Here is a 13,324-nt window from a genome sequence, read left to right as displayed (position 1 = left end):
TTATTCTAGTGAAACACTTAATACAGATAAACAAAACAAAAACAAACCATTCAAAATACTGTTAAAAGGACTTCAGCAAAAATGTTTGGCATTTTGAGGCTCAAGACATGTAAAATAAGGTGCTAAGAACAAATGCATGAGAATAGTTACTGTGTTTTCATGCACCGAGGAAATAATCAAGCACCTACCTCTGTCATAAGATGGAATTTAACAAGCATGACTCAAAATCAATAATAAAATGACATTGAATTATAGCCTCCCATTCAAACGTAGTCTAAGTGTTCAGTAATTAACATTAAAAGTCAGCCCTCATTCTCACTTGAGAATATGTTATATCTTGAGGTTTCCTAACTCATCTAAGTATGATTTCTTACCTACGAAGTGTGGGAGCAAAACACATTCAATTAGACTATGGGACTCTTTAGAAAAGGAATTGTGTCGTGTAAGTAAATGTGTAGGCTTTAAAATTCGAGTTGGGGTTTTGAATACTTAAAATGTTTTCCACCTGAAGGAATAAATGATTGTTCCTTTAATATAAACTTTCTTGTTAGCTACATCATCACTATTTACAGCTCTTTCCTGAGGACTCTCTGCACATAACGTTCTTCCTAAATTATCATGAATAATCCTAATCCCATTCTCTCCACTATTAATCATAATTGCCAGACCAGATGTTCTTGCTTTTAGATTAGGGTCGGCATTAAAGTGACTGAGTATGGCACTCAATTCAGGTGCAAAATTCAAGGGGGTGTTTAACTCAGTGATCAACATAAACGATATTTCAATGTACTATTTAAAAAATGCATAATAAACAAAATATCAGAATTTTAAATAAAGATAGCCTGTTTGTTTTATGACTTTGTATTATTGTGCAACACAAACAATAATCTTCCAACCAGCCAGTGGCTCCCAGATTCCTGTGCAGGGTGGCTTTACGAAGATTCACAATGGTGTGAAAACAGGCTAAGCAGTATGGAGCTTTACATGTAGTCATTATATTTTACTGTAAAACTTGTATTAACTTTTAACATTGGTTCAAAATATGGGAGGATATTTTGGTAAGTGTGCCAGGGGTGCACATTTTTGCTTTTGTCTTGGACTGGTACGGGGACTGGTGGACATCACAACTAAAGGATTGTTTTCTTTTATTGTCTATGTCCCTTGAGAGCAAAATTTCTCTCTCTCCTTTTGCTCACAGTTCAACTTCTTCTAAGTGGTTTTTACTTCCTCCTTTCCTCATCTTAACCTTACTCCTCAACCCAGTCTTCACTTTCATACCCCTTACTCCACGGGAAAAGCACCCACTAATGCCCTTAAATGACATTCATACTGCTAAATCCAATGGACACTTTTCAGGCTTCATTTTACTTCACTGCTCAGTGTCACTCAATGTTATGGGCTACTCTGTCCTTCCAGACACAACCTCTCTAGCAGCTGCCATGACACCATACCCTCCTTGTTTTCCTTCTGCCTTTTTGGCTACTTCTTCTGTGCCTTGCAGGCTCCTCCTCTTCTACTTACCATTAGATGTTGGCGTCTCTACTGTCGTGGTCTCTTGATATTCGCATTCTTCACTCACTGTTTGACAATCTTATTCACATCTGTAAATTCACAGGCACGTATATACTCTTGACACCTACATGTATTGCTCTGACTCAGATTCAGACTCAGTTGCTTCCTCACTTGAATCTCTGAAAGTCATTTTACTGTCAATTTGCCCAAGACAAAACTCAACTTTCTGTCCCATTTGGTCCTTTTCCATCCAGTAACTCAAACTAGAAATCAAGGAGTCATCTTTCACACATCTCTTCCTTCTCATATCGTCTAGAACTGTCCCTTCCAAATCCGCCCACATCGTGCACCTCTACTGCTGCCTCTTTAATTGAACCACTTCTGAATCATCAAGCCACTTCTAGAATATTGTAATTGCAAGATATAGTAAAGGGCTAGAAAGGCTAACAAGTTACAGATTAAAACTATTCTTGAGAAACAGAAGTGAAGCACATGGACACTGACAGGAGGGCATTAAGAAAAAGGCAGTGAAGAAGCTTGGGCTTGTGGAATTTAAGCATTTTGCAAATGATCATATGATCTGGAAACTGTACAGTTGTGATTTGAGCTCAGGTGTGCCAAGTTCCATAGCAGCACGTTTTCAGCACTTCTTACATTTTAGCACCTAGGTTCGAGGAAGCTGTGCCCTCTTAAAATCTCTTCTTCGATCCTACATCATCCCTGTTTTGGGCTATCCATCGGTTTATTTTCTAAGTCAAAAATGCTTCTTCCTCCTAATAACTCTCACTTCTCTGTCTCAATTGCCAATATCTTAATTCAGTTGCTCATTATTTTCCACGCACACGTGGTTTCTCCCCCTCAATTTAGTTTCCACATTGCTGTCAAATATATGTGCTATTAGCTCCACTATTTGAGATCCTTTAATGTTTATGACACAGCCACCAGCATTTTAAAATTCTGTAATAGGGTCTATGAAACCTTCCATAATGTGATCCTCTTTACCTCTCCTACTGTGCCCCTCTAAGAAATTTCCATTCTCCCCCACGCTTTCTTTCTCAGGTTCAGATTTTGCGATAGATATTTTGCTCTCCTTGCTTAAAATACCTTTCCCACCTGATCTTTTTATGGCGAACTTCCAATTGCTGTTCAAACCTCAATTCCTATACTACTTTCTTCGTCAGGAAGACTTTCTGACAAGTCCCACTCTGAGCTAGCTACTCCTTCTAAACGCTACTGCAGCACCCGATGGAATATATTTTTCATAATGTATTGTCATTGTTCATTGGTTTGTTTTCTCTATTAATCTGAGCCCCGTGAGATCAGAAACTAATATTATATAATAAGGAAACGTAGCCTGGTGATAAAGAGAATGGATTCTGGATTCAGATGGCCTACATTCAAATTCCTACTCAGCCATTTTTTAATTGTTCATTAGTTTCATCATCTGAAAAAAATAATAGTAATATGTATCCAAAAAGCATTTTGTGGAGATTAAATTAGATTAAGTATGTAAAATTAGCACAATGTTCATATGTAGTTAGTGCCCAATAAAGATTTGTGTAATAAATGAACTTATACTTTTTTTGATTCCTTGTATAGCCAAGCTATATTGTACTTTTATAAAGACTATAAAGAATTAAAAGAAAAATTTGATTTTAAATGAATACAGAAGTGAATAATATGATTACTTTCATGATATGTTTTTGATCATGTCTTTATCATATATTCAAGTAATATTAAACCTCAAATTAGAAGGTTCCTAGAGAAAAAGCTATTCTACTGCCAGACACTGTTTCCAAGAAAACGTTAGGGAAGAGCAGTCACTTTCCATGTCATGATTGTCTCTCACAGAATTCTAAATATGACTATGCATCATAATCTTGAATCTTTTTCCTCTTGTTTTGATTATCAATCCCTTCAGCTCTTTGAATCATTATGTTTGTTTAAGATGCCAAGCGGTTTTTTTTTCTTTTTTTAAAAACAAATTTTGCTTGTCTCATTGACCTGCTTATTCTCATTTCTACCTAGGTTTAGTCCTCTTACAAGCCACTTGAAACTCACTTATCCTTCAAAAAGACATTATGCTTATGAGATGTGCTGTGAAGGTTAATTTCAGTGGGTCTGAAATTAGTTGGCACCGGCTGTTGAACGCTGATAAACCAACCTGACGCTGGTATAGGGAAATGTATTCCTGAATGTGTTGTTTTGTATCATGGGTCTAAGGCAAGTTTCACTCCAGCCCCACTGGCCTTCTTACCTGTCCCTTAAACTCACCAAGTTCAAACACACCTCAGATCTTGGCATTTCCAAGGTTTTTCTGGAAGTCTACTGAATTAGCTACTATACCATTGTCCTTTTTTTTTCACTTATGGCACTTACTACATCTGAAGTTATATTATTTGTGTGTGTCCTTATTTTCTATATTCCACACTAGAAATGTAAACTCTCCATTGCCAAATCTTGAAATACACATAAACTGCCCCTCCTCTGCTTTAGCTACTCTGTCCTAGGTGTCTATTTGGGGGCAAGTGTGACAGGCCAAAGCAGCTCTACCATGGCTAAGCTCTGTGTGTGGAGGAGGGTTGGGGAGGAGGGAAAGAGAGCAGGGCTCAGTAAGGTTCTTTCCTAAGTACTTCAGGAGCAAAATCACAAGAAAACTAGAATAAAACAAAGACAGATAAGAAATGAGAGAAAAAAAATGAAAGGAGTGAATATAAGAAAGAACATATTTCAGAGGGACAGATCCTCCCAGCTGACTGAACTTGTGGCTCACTCATATACATGTAATCTTGGGGCACTGTATGCTGACCCACTTTGCCAGGAGTCAAGGAAATGTTTCTATCCCACATCTTAATAGACCTGAGACTTCCCTCACCCACAAGGAGACAGCGGGCATCTCAGGAAATCCCTCCCTCCCCCACAGCCAGGACCAGCACGAATGAGTGGGAGCCCTGGTACATAAGATAAATCAAGCAAACCAAAATAAAGCTGTCAAGTCTTTGTCATTAGAACCATAGACCATAAAAGTAGACCAGGATCTGTACGCTAAACCTAAGAAGAGTGACTACCTGTGACAATAAAAGATCTGAGCAGGACCCTGAATCTCCTAAAATAATAGACAAAATGCCCGGGATGCAACTGAAAACCTCCCATCATGCCAAGAACAAAAAACAAATCACAAGTTGAATTAGGAAAGAAAATCAACTGACATGAACCAGATGTTGTAATTATGTGACAAAGATTTTAAAGCAATCATTATAAACATGCTTCAAGAATTAATTACAATATTATCTTAAAGCAAATGAAAAAATAGAAAATCTCAACAAAGAAACAGTAGAGAGATAAACATATAACTCAATGGAATACAATAGAGACCCAGAAAATAGACGCACATAAGTAGGCACAACTGACTTCTTGCAAAGGTACAAAATCAGTTCAATGGAGGGAAGATAGCATTTTCAATAAATGGTGCTGGAACAGTTAAACATCTATACCCCCCCCCAAAAAAAATCCTTGACCTAAACCTCATTCCTTATACAAGAAATTAATTCAAAGTTGATCATGGACTTAAATGTAAAACATAAATTATAAAACTTCTAGAAGAGCAAGAGACAAGAAAATGATCTTCTGGATCTAGAGATGGACAAAGAGTTCTTAGAACGGACACCAATGCAGGATCCATAAGAGAAAAATTGAGAAATGGAACCTCATCAAAATTAAAACTTTTGTTCTCTGTAGAGCCAGGTGAAGAGAATGAGAAGAACAACAACAGGTTGGGAGAAAATACTTTCAAAATACGTATCTGACAAAGGGCTAGTATCTAGAATATAAAAAGATATAGCAAAAGTCAATATTAAAAAATCCAAGTAGAAAATGAACAAAGGAGATGAATAAACATTTCACCAAAAAAGATATACTATTGAAAAATGCTGTAGACTGAATGGTTGTGTCTCCCCAAAATCCATATTTTGAAACCTATTCCCTCAATGTGATGGCATTAGGAGGTAGAGACTTTGGGAGGTGATTACGTCATGAAGGTGAGGCCCTCATGAATGGGATTAGTGCCCTTATAAAAGAGACCCAAGAGAGCTCCCTAGCCCCCTCCAGCATGTGAGGACACAGAGAAGAGAAGCCAGCTGTCTGTGAACAGGAAGAGGACCCTCATCAGACACTGAATCTGCTGGTGCCTTGATCTTGGACTTCTCAGCCTCCAGTCCTGTGAGAAATAAATGTTGGTTATTTAAGCCACCCAGTCTATGGTATTTTTGTTACAGCAGTCCTAATGGACTAAAACAACAAATAAGCACATGAAAAGATATTCTTCTGCATTAGCCATCAGGGAAATGCAAATTAAAACCAAAATGAGGGATCACTATACACCTATCAGACTGGCCAAAATTAAAAAACAGCAAGAACAATAAACGCTGTGTGAGGATACAAAGAAACTGGACCATTCATACATTGTTGATGAGAATGTAAAATGGTGCATTGACTCGGAAAAACACTTGGGCAGTTTCATAAAAAACTAAACATGCAATTACGGTATGACACAGTAATTATACTCTTGGGCACTTGCTCCAGATAAACGAAAACTTACATTTATAAAAAATCCTTTTGTAGATGTTCATAGCAGCTTTATTCATAATAGTTAAAAAGGGGAAAGAGGTCAGATGTTTTTCAATAGGTGAATGATTAAACATATTGTGGTACAGCCATACTACTCAGCAAGAAAATGGAATGAACTCTTGATAGAAGCAACAACTTGGATGAATCTTCAGGGAATTATGCTGAGCAAAAAATCCAGTCACAGAAGGTTATGTATTGTAAGGTTCCATTTATAGAGCATTTTTGAAAAGTGAAAATTTTAGAAATGAAGAACAGATTACTGGTTACCAGGGATTAGGGATGGTTATAAAAGATAGCAGGAGCAATCCTTGTGATGGAGCTATTCTTTATCTTGCTTCTGGTGGTGGATACATGGACCCAAACCTCGTAAAACTGTGTAGAACTAAACATAAACACAGAGGGACACCAATGAGTACAATAAATAAAACCTGGGAGAGCTGCACAAGATTCGTGAATTGTATCAATGTCAATACCTTGGTTGTGATATTGTACTAGTTTTGCAAGATGTTATTTCTGGGAGAAATAGTAAAAAGCACAGGATGCATCTATATTGTTTGTTACAACTGCATGTGACTTTACAATTATGTCAATGAAAATTTAAATTAAAAAAAAAGAAAGATGAAATGTTTCCTCTGAAGGAATCCTTGGATACTTTCTCATTTTAATATACCGGAAAGGCTCTACAGTGTAAGAGTTGATGATGAGGTCCACCAAAGTGTAAGAGGACCATTCGTGTTGTCTAACTTTCTATCTCTTCAGTCTAGAGGACTTATGACGAGGTTGTCCTCTGGTCTTCCAGCTCCCTGACTGATCCTTTTTTCTCAGGCTCTTTAGTGAGATCTTTTTTTCTATTCCTGTAAATTCAAGTGGTCCTTAAGCCTTCATCCTCAGATTCTTCTCATCCAAGCTCATCTTCCAAGATGTCTCCCATGGCTTTAAATGTCACTGATTCCCTAATGTAGAGCTCTGGACCTGAACCTTCCCCAGAACCTCAGACTTTTAGATCTAGCTGCCTTCTTGACATGGCTACTTTGATGTCTAATCATCTTCATCTCATGATGGCCAACCTTCTCCCCCAGACATACTCCTCCCCAAATATTCTCATCTTAGGGAATTGCATTATTAATCTCAGTCTAAAAATATCATCTTTGACTTACATTTCTCTCTTTTACTTTTCTCCCTTTTACAATTCTCTCACTTACATTTAAGCAGCAAATCCTATTGGCTCCACCTTCAAAGTGTATTCTACACCTGACCAACTTTCACTGCCTCCCCTACTACCGCACTCATCTAAACAGTTCTCATCCCTGCCTGATCTAACCTCAAACTAGTCTCCTAACTGATCCTTGTCTTCCGCTCTTGCTCTTCTAAGCTTATTCTGCTCATGGCAGCCAGGGGCATCCCTGGCTTTAAAATGTAAGTCACATCGTGTCATTCCACCTACTTGAAATCCTCCAAGGGCACCTGTCGCACACAGAATAAAATCAGATTCCCTACTGTGGCCTACACAGCTCTGTTTACACTGTTACCAACCTTGGATGCTTATATGATCATTTGTGGAGCTGATCCCCATGTCAGGTGATCAACCATTCTGGTTTTCCAGGGATTGTCTGATTTTAGCACTGGGAGTCCCAACTGACAAGAAATCCCTCTGTCCTGGCAAACTGAGACAGTTGGTTATCACAGAGCAGGCCACAATTCAGATCAGTTAAATCAGAATTGCTGGGTGTGTGACTCAGGTGAAACTATACATCTTTTAAAGGTCCCCAGGTGATTACAATGTGTTGCCAAATTTCAGAACCATTTCTTTAAAACTGGGACCTAAAAACTGTAGCTCAAAGAGGCAAATCCTGTCTCTCTTCTGCTTTTGTAAATAAAGTTTTATTGGAATACCTCCTCACTCATTTGTTTCTGTATTGTCCATGGCTGTTTTCCAGCTACAAAGGCAGAATTGAGTTGTTGCTCACAGAGCAAAAATATCTACTATCTGACTTTACAGGCAAAGTTTGGGGGCCCTTGCTGTTAACTATATGGTCACTGGCTACTTCCCCAACTCTGTGCTCAAATGCTTGTCCACAGAGAGAGACCTTTCTTGATCGCTATCTATAAAATAAATAAAGTATTTCCAAACGTTCACTCTGATTTACTTTTTATTACCACCTGAAATTAAATTATGTGTTTATTAAATTTGTTTCTGTCTCTCCCACTAGAAAGTAAACTCCATGAAGGCAGGATTTCGTCATGTTCACTAGTTTCTTGTGACAATTATTGTTGTCTCTAGTTTCTTGAACAATAATTGGCACTTTGTAGATAGTTTATAGGTAATTATTGAAGAAAGAACTGAATGTCTTTACGCATATGCTTTTCCCTCTACATGTCGATGGCTTCCTTTCCTGGTCTGTCTGGTGAAGACTTTTCTTCCTTTAACAATCTATTGAGGCAGTGTATCATCAGTGATCTTTCTCTGACTCACATTTATGTCTTGGTCCATCCATCTCTGCTCCTATCTCATATATATATATATATACATATATATGTACATATTTTCCCTCCCAGATTTACTTGACATTTCATCTTGAGTGAGCAAGGAACTCTTTATATATGAAATTACAAGGCTTTGTATACTTGACTCTTTCTATTCTCTCACGTATTTGTATTCCATTCTTGCATTCCAGTTACTGGCACAGTTTTGCTACTACTAAAAAGTTTGATAAATAAACAGATTAATTAATTAGTTAATTAAGTTATAGCTGGAGTACAACCCCAATTTTTCTAAAAACTCTAAAATTCTCCTTTATAATCAAGGTCATACAAAAATTTTCTTATTATGTCCATCTTGACAATATGTGTCTTTCTTCTCTTAATCCTTTGAGTTAATATTTTTTCTGTTATCATGGTTGATTCAGGGATGTTACTTAGAAGAGTCAGACTTGAGTAGTGTAGGAACATGGTCTCTAGATCTGCTTTGATTCCCATCTCTGTCATTTGTTGCCTGCTTGACACTGATGAAGTAACAATTTCTCTGAGCTTCAATTTCTTTATCAATAAAACAATGCTTATTTCGTAAAGTTTCCGTCGGGATCAAATGTGATTATATCTAGCTCACAGTGTCCCTTTAATAAATATCAACTGTAATTGTTGCTATTTGTGGTTAGCTCATAACCTGTTATGCCAGAGTAAGAGATTATTCTATACGAAGCTTAGTTCTTAAATTTTCTCTCTGCCAATGGCCTTAAAAGAAAGGCTAACTTAAAACAAACTTTTAAGACTAAGACTTAAAACAAACTTATTTTGTACCACAAATAAAAACGAGACCAGCCTTTTAATGTTTTCTGAATCTGCTTTTTTTGTTTTGTGCAAAAGATTAAATTACAAAATAATTTGTTCTAATAGATTTTTGCTGTTAGATGTATCCCGGCACTCATCTTTCTGGCTCTTTCATCTTTCTAAGCTCATTATTATTACCTTTCAGCTTATAAATCTCTTATTATCTCATAAAATTTTCTATTTCAAAACAGTGATTTTTTTCCCACTAATGTTACTCCATCGTCATTCAGCTAGGCTTCAAAAAGGCAAAAGAAACCCATAATTCATCTTACTGCTTATGGAAAATTATTATTTTTGATGGGATCCAATGGTTAAACAAGTATTATATCAAGAAAGAAAATATTTTATATCTCCTCCTCCATGCCCACCACAAGTCTTGAAAAACTTTCTTGATCCTGCTGAATACAGAAATATACAATCTTTTTAATGGTTAACACCAACCCTAGGATCAGAAAATTAATACTGCTCGTGCCCTGAGCTGTTTTCATGGCTAAAGTGACAGGTAAACAGTAAAGATTCTGTTTCAGCATCGTCAGTGGCGTTCACAGAGTTTATGAAGAGACCTGTGTGCTGTCTCAGCTGGGTCACTGAGAACTCTGAAAAAAGCTGCACAGAATAGCAACAAATATATAAATATTTTAACTAACATCTGGTCCATGTACTCTGACTAGCTTATCTTAAAGTTAATTGCCATTTCCTTTTCTGCTTCATTTTTTTCTCTGTAAGATAGCCATTTATCTCATTTCACTTATTTATTTTTATTTTATATCAACCCCTCATTAGGAATATAAGTACAAGGGCAGGAATTTTTTTATATTTTGTTCACTGAAGTTGCCTCAAGACCTAGAATAGTGCCCAGTACATAGTAAGCACGTAATATAATTTTGTGTATTGGATGAACGAATTTGACGTCACCCTACTTTAAACACTGCAAACATAAATAACAGTTTTTTATCTTTAATAACTGGACAAACCACTTAAATATTGCTTCTATTAAAAAAACTGGTTATCCTTCCTCCTCCTGCTAATTGGTCATCTAAAACACTTTGCCAATAAAACTTTGAATCTTCAAAAGGCAAATCTGTATATCTACATATCTATATCTCAAACTTCTTGAACTTCTGAAGTCCATACAAATGGTAAGATAAGCAATAATTGACAAAATGCTTGTAAGATTAAATATGAAAAAAATATATTTTAAATTTTACAGTGGTATGAAATTGATTTTCCAATCCAAACATCTATTATCTGTGAAAATCATGTTGTTAATCCATGTACTCCTTTTTTTTTTCTTGGTACTATCAATTTTGAAGAAAATGAAGGCTTTAAGAAAGTATTTCTGAAAATAACCAAAAATATAAAAAATACATTTCAACACTTCTGTAACCAAAAAGTGCTCATTAGTGATTATTTCCACAGCCAAGAAGAACATAAGTTGAAAATAATTCAAAGAGAGAAATGATGGATAATGCTGACTCTCATGAGGGTTTACAAGAAACACAGCAAAATCTTGCTGTTTGTATGGCATTATATCAATATTTAGTATAATTTAGTGTGACACAAATTCAGATCTTCATATTTTCCTTTTCTGAAAAGCCTCTATATTGTTTAAATATCGTGTTGAATGAGACTGTACAACTCTCTAAATTAGCTAAGTGGTTCCACAATAGCGCCACTGAATCTAGGCTGCCAAGCGAGTGCCAACTCAGCATGATTTCTGAATAGTTGGCAAATGAAGCATCAAAATTCTGGAGTTTAAAATGAAAGCACTTTCTTAACAAAAATCATCTCAGAATTATATGTCTGTTATAATAACAATTTTAGGAGAAACACTTCTACATTTGAAAGAGAAAGGGCAAATATTTCATTAATTAACTGATATGAAGGTAATTATAATATATTTTCAGTTAGTGTAACACTATGCTGTCTTCTATGGTAAATGCAAAAGAAGAATATACTCAAAAGAGTTCACATAGAAGGACTCTTCTTAACGATGCCTTAAAAATAACCAAATGGCATTAGTTAATCAGCGTACAAAGACAGGGAAGACAAGGCTGAATTGCATCATTCATGTTCTCCTCTGGTGACAAATTCTTTAAGGAAGTTCTAAGTTTCCTTCAATCTAGAAAGAATGATATGATCAATTCATTCACAGTAAGAATTCCTCTCTGATGAGCAGTTTTATTTTTAAAAAGTAGAAGGAATCATTAAATGATGATAATGAATCTCCAGTGATAAAAGATCTAGTGGCAGGGACACAGTCATAGAGGGCGTGTCTGACCTGTGTGCTCCAATAGGTCCAAACCATCACCCCTTCCTAGCAATCAGCAGCCAGCTGTGGATCGGGTGGGTCACGGTGGGGGAGAATCAAAATGTTTCCTGCTATCACAACTTAACTTACGGAAATCACAGAAGAGGAAAAATGTAGCTTTCTGAATCGTGTCAGAAAATAAAGTATAATACACAAATCCATAACGAATGGTGAAGTATGCCAAGGTACCATGTCTTCTGTGAAAGTATCAACATGCAAATCTTTCACCTAGAGAGAAATCAGAAAACAAAGGTAAACTATCAGCCTCTCCTCTTGAAGGGAATCTTTTATTGCCGCATCAACAGATGCATTTCCAATCAAAATACCTCTATGCCTCATCTGTTTGTGTATCTGTGTGGGCGCTGTCCAGAGTGTGTGATAAATTGTGTGTGATGTACTTAAATGCCACTACTCACACTCTGAATCCACAGACAACACCTGATTAAGGGCCATTTAGACCAAATAGGGGCAGGACAATTATTTGTGCTCAATAATCCATGCCCAGTAGAGCTTCCTGTGAATGAATTAATTTGATAAACAATTACGTATTTCAGGCAATGTCCTAGGAAACACAAAGATGAATACTACAACATTACTGGGTTGTTTGACATTCTCAAATTCTAGGTGAGGATAAGCACAATAAGAATAGAGCTATGAAACAGATACTGAGAAACGCTTAATAAACATAATCAGATTGAAGAAGTGATTAATTTGTTTGGATAAATCAGGAACTCAACAGAGGGGATGATTTTTAATAAAATTCTTATGAGAGAGAGAACCATTTAACGTGTATTTTTATAGTGATTTGGATATTGTTTGTTTTGAGTGTTTCATGAAAGTCTTCTTTCTGCCAACGAAATTATTTATGCTCAGAAAGAATATTTTTCTTTTGAAACTGTCTCAATTACTAACATATACTTAGCACTGACCGATTTAACACTTGGAGTTTCTATTCCTGTGAATGGTAGGCCTGTGATATGTACTCGCTTTTGATTTTGATGTGGCACAAATTTGAATCACAGCTTTGTGAGACGTCTGTGTGGGAATGACTCATGTAGCTAATGGATGAGCCTGTGACCTCCCACAATTCACAATCTGACATGGAGTTGTTGTACTTTTTCATCTGCGACATCAGCAATCACTCTGGTGCTGTAAAAAAAAATTTGCAACTTCATCTAGATATACTAATAATGTAATGAGGTATATATAATATCGTGTATTTTATTTTAGTAGTGAAATTAACTTTACTAACTTTATAATTCCTGTTCTGTATTTATTGAATCAGTTAAGCATTTGAAGTCATTTCTTAATATGTTCAGTTGTACTTTAATGTGTTTTATAGACAATATTATGTATTGAAATATCATTGGCAAATTTGAGGACTCACAATAGTCTATACTATTTTCTCAGACAATGTCAAGCGTATTCTGTACTTCCCAAACCATAAGGGATCAACATATCCTTGCTAAATGGGCAAGATAAAATCGGAAACATTTTCGTATTAATCATTCCTTTCTAAAGAATCGTTATAATTTAACGAATTGCAAT

This window comes from Equus asinus, chromosome 24 (genome assembly GCF_041296235.1).
Source record: "Equus asinus isolate D_3611 breed Donkey chromosome 24, EquAss-T2T_v2, whole genome shotgun sequence".
Classification (NCBI taxonomy): domain Eukaryota; kingdom Metazoa; phylum Chordata; class Mammalia; order Perissodactyla; family Equidae; genus Equus; species Equus asinus.
The sequence above is the reverse complement of the archived record's forward strand: the minus strand, read 5'-3'. Positions refer to the sequence as shown.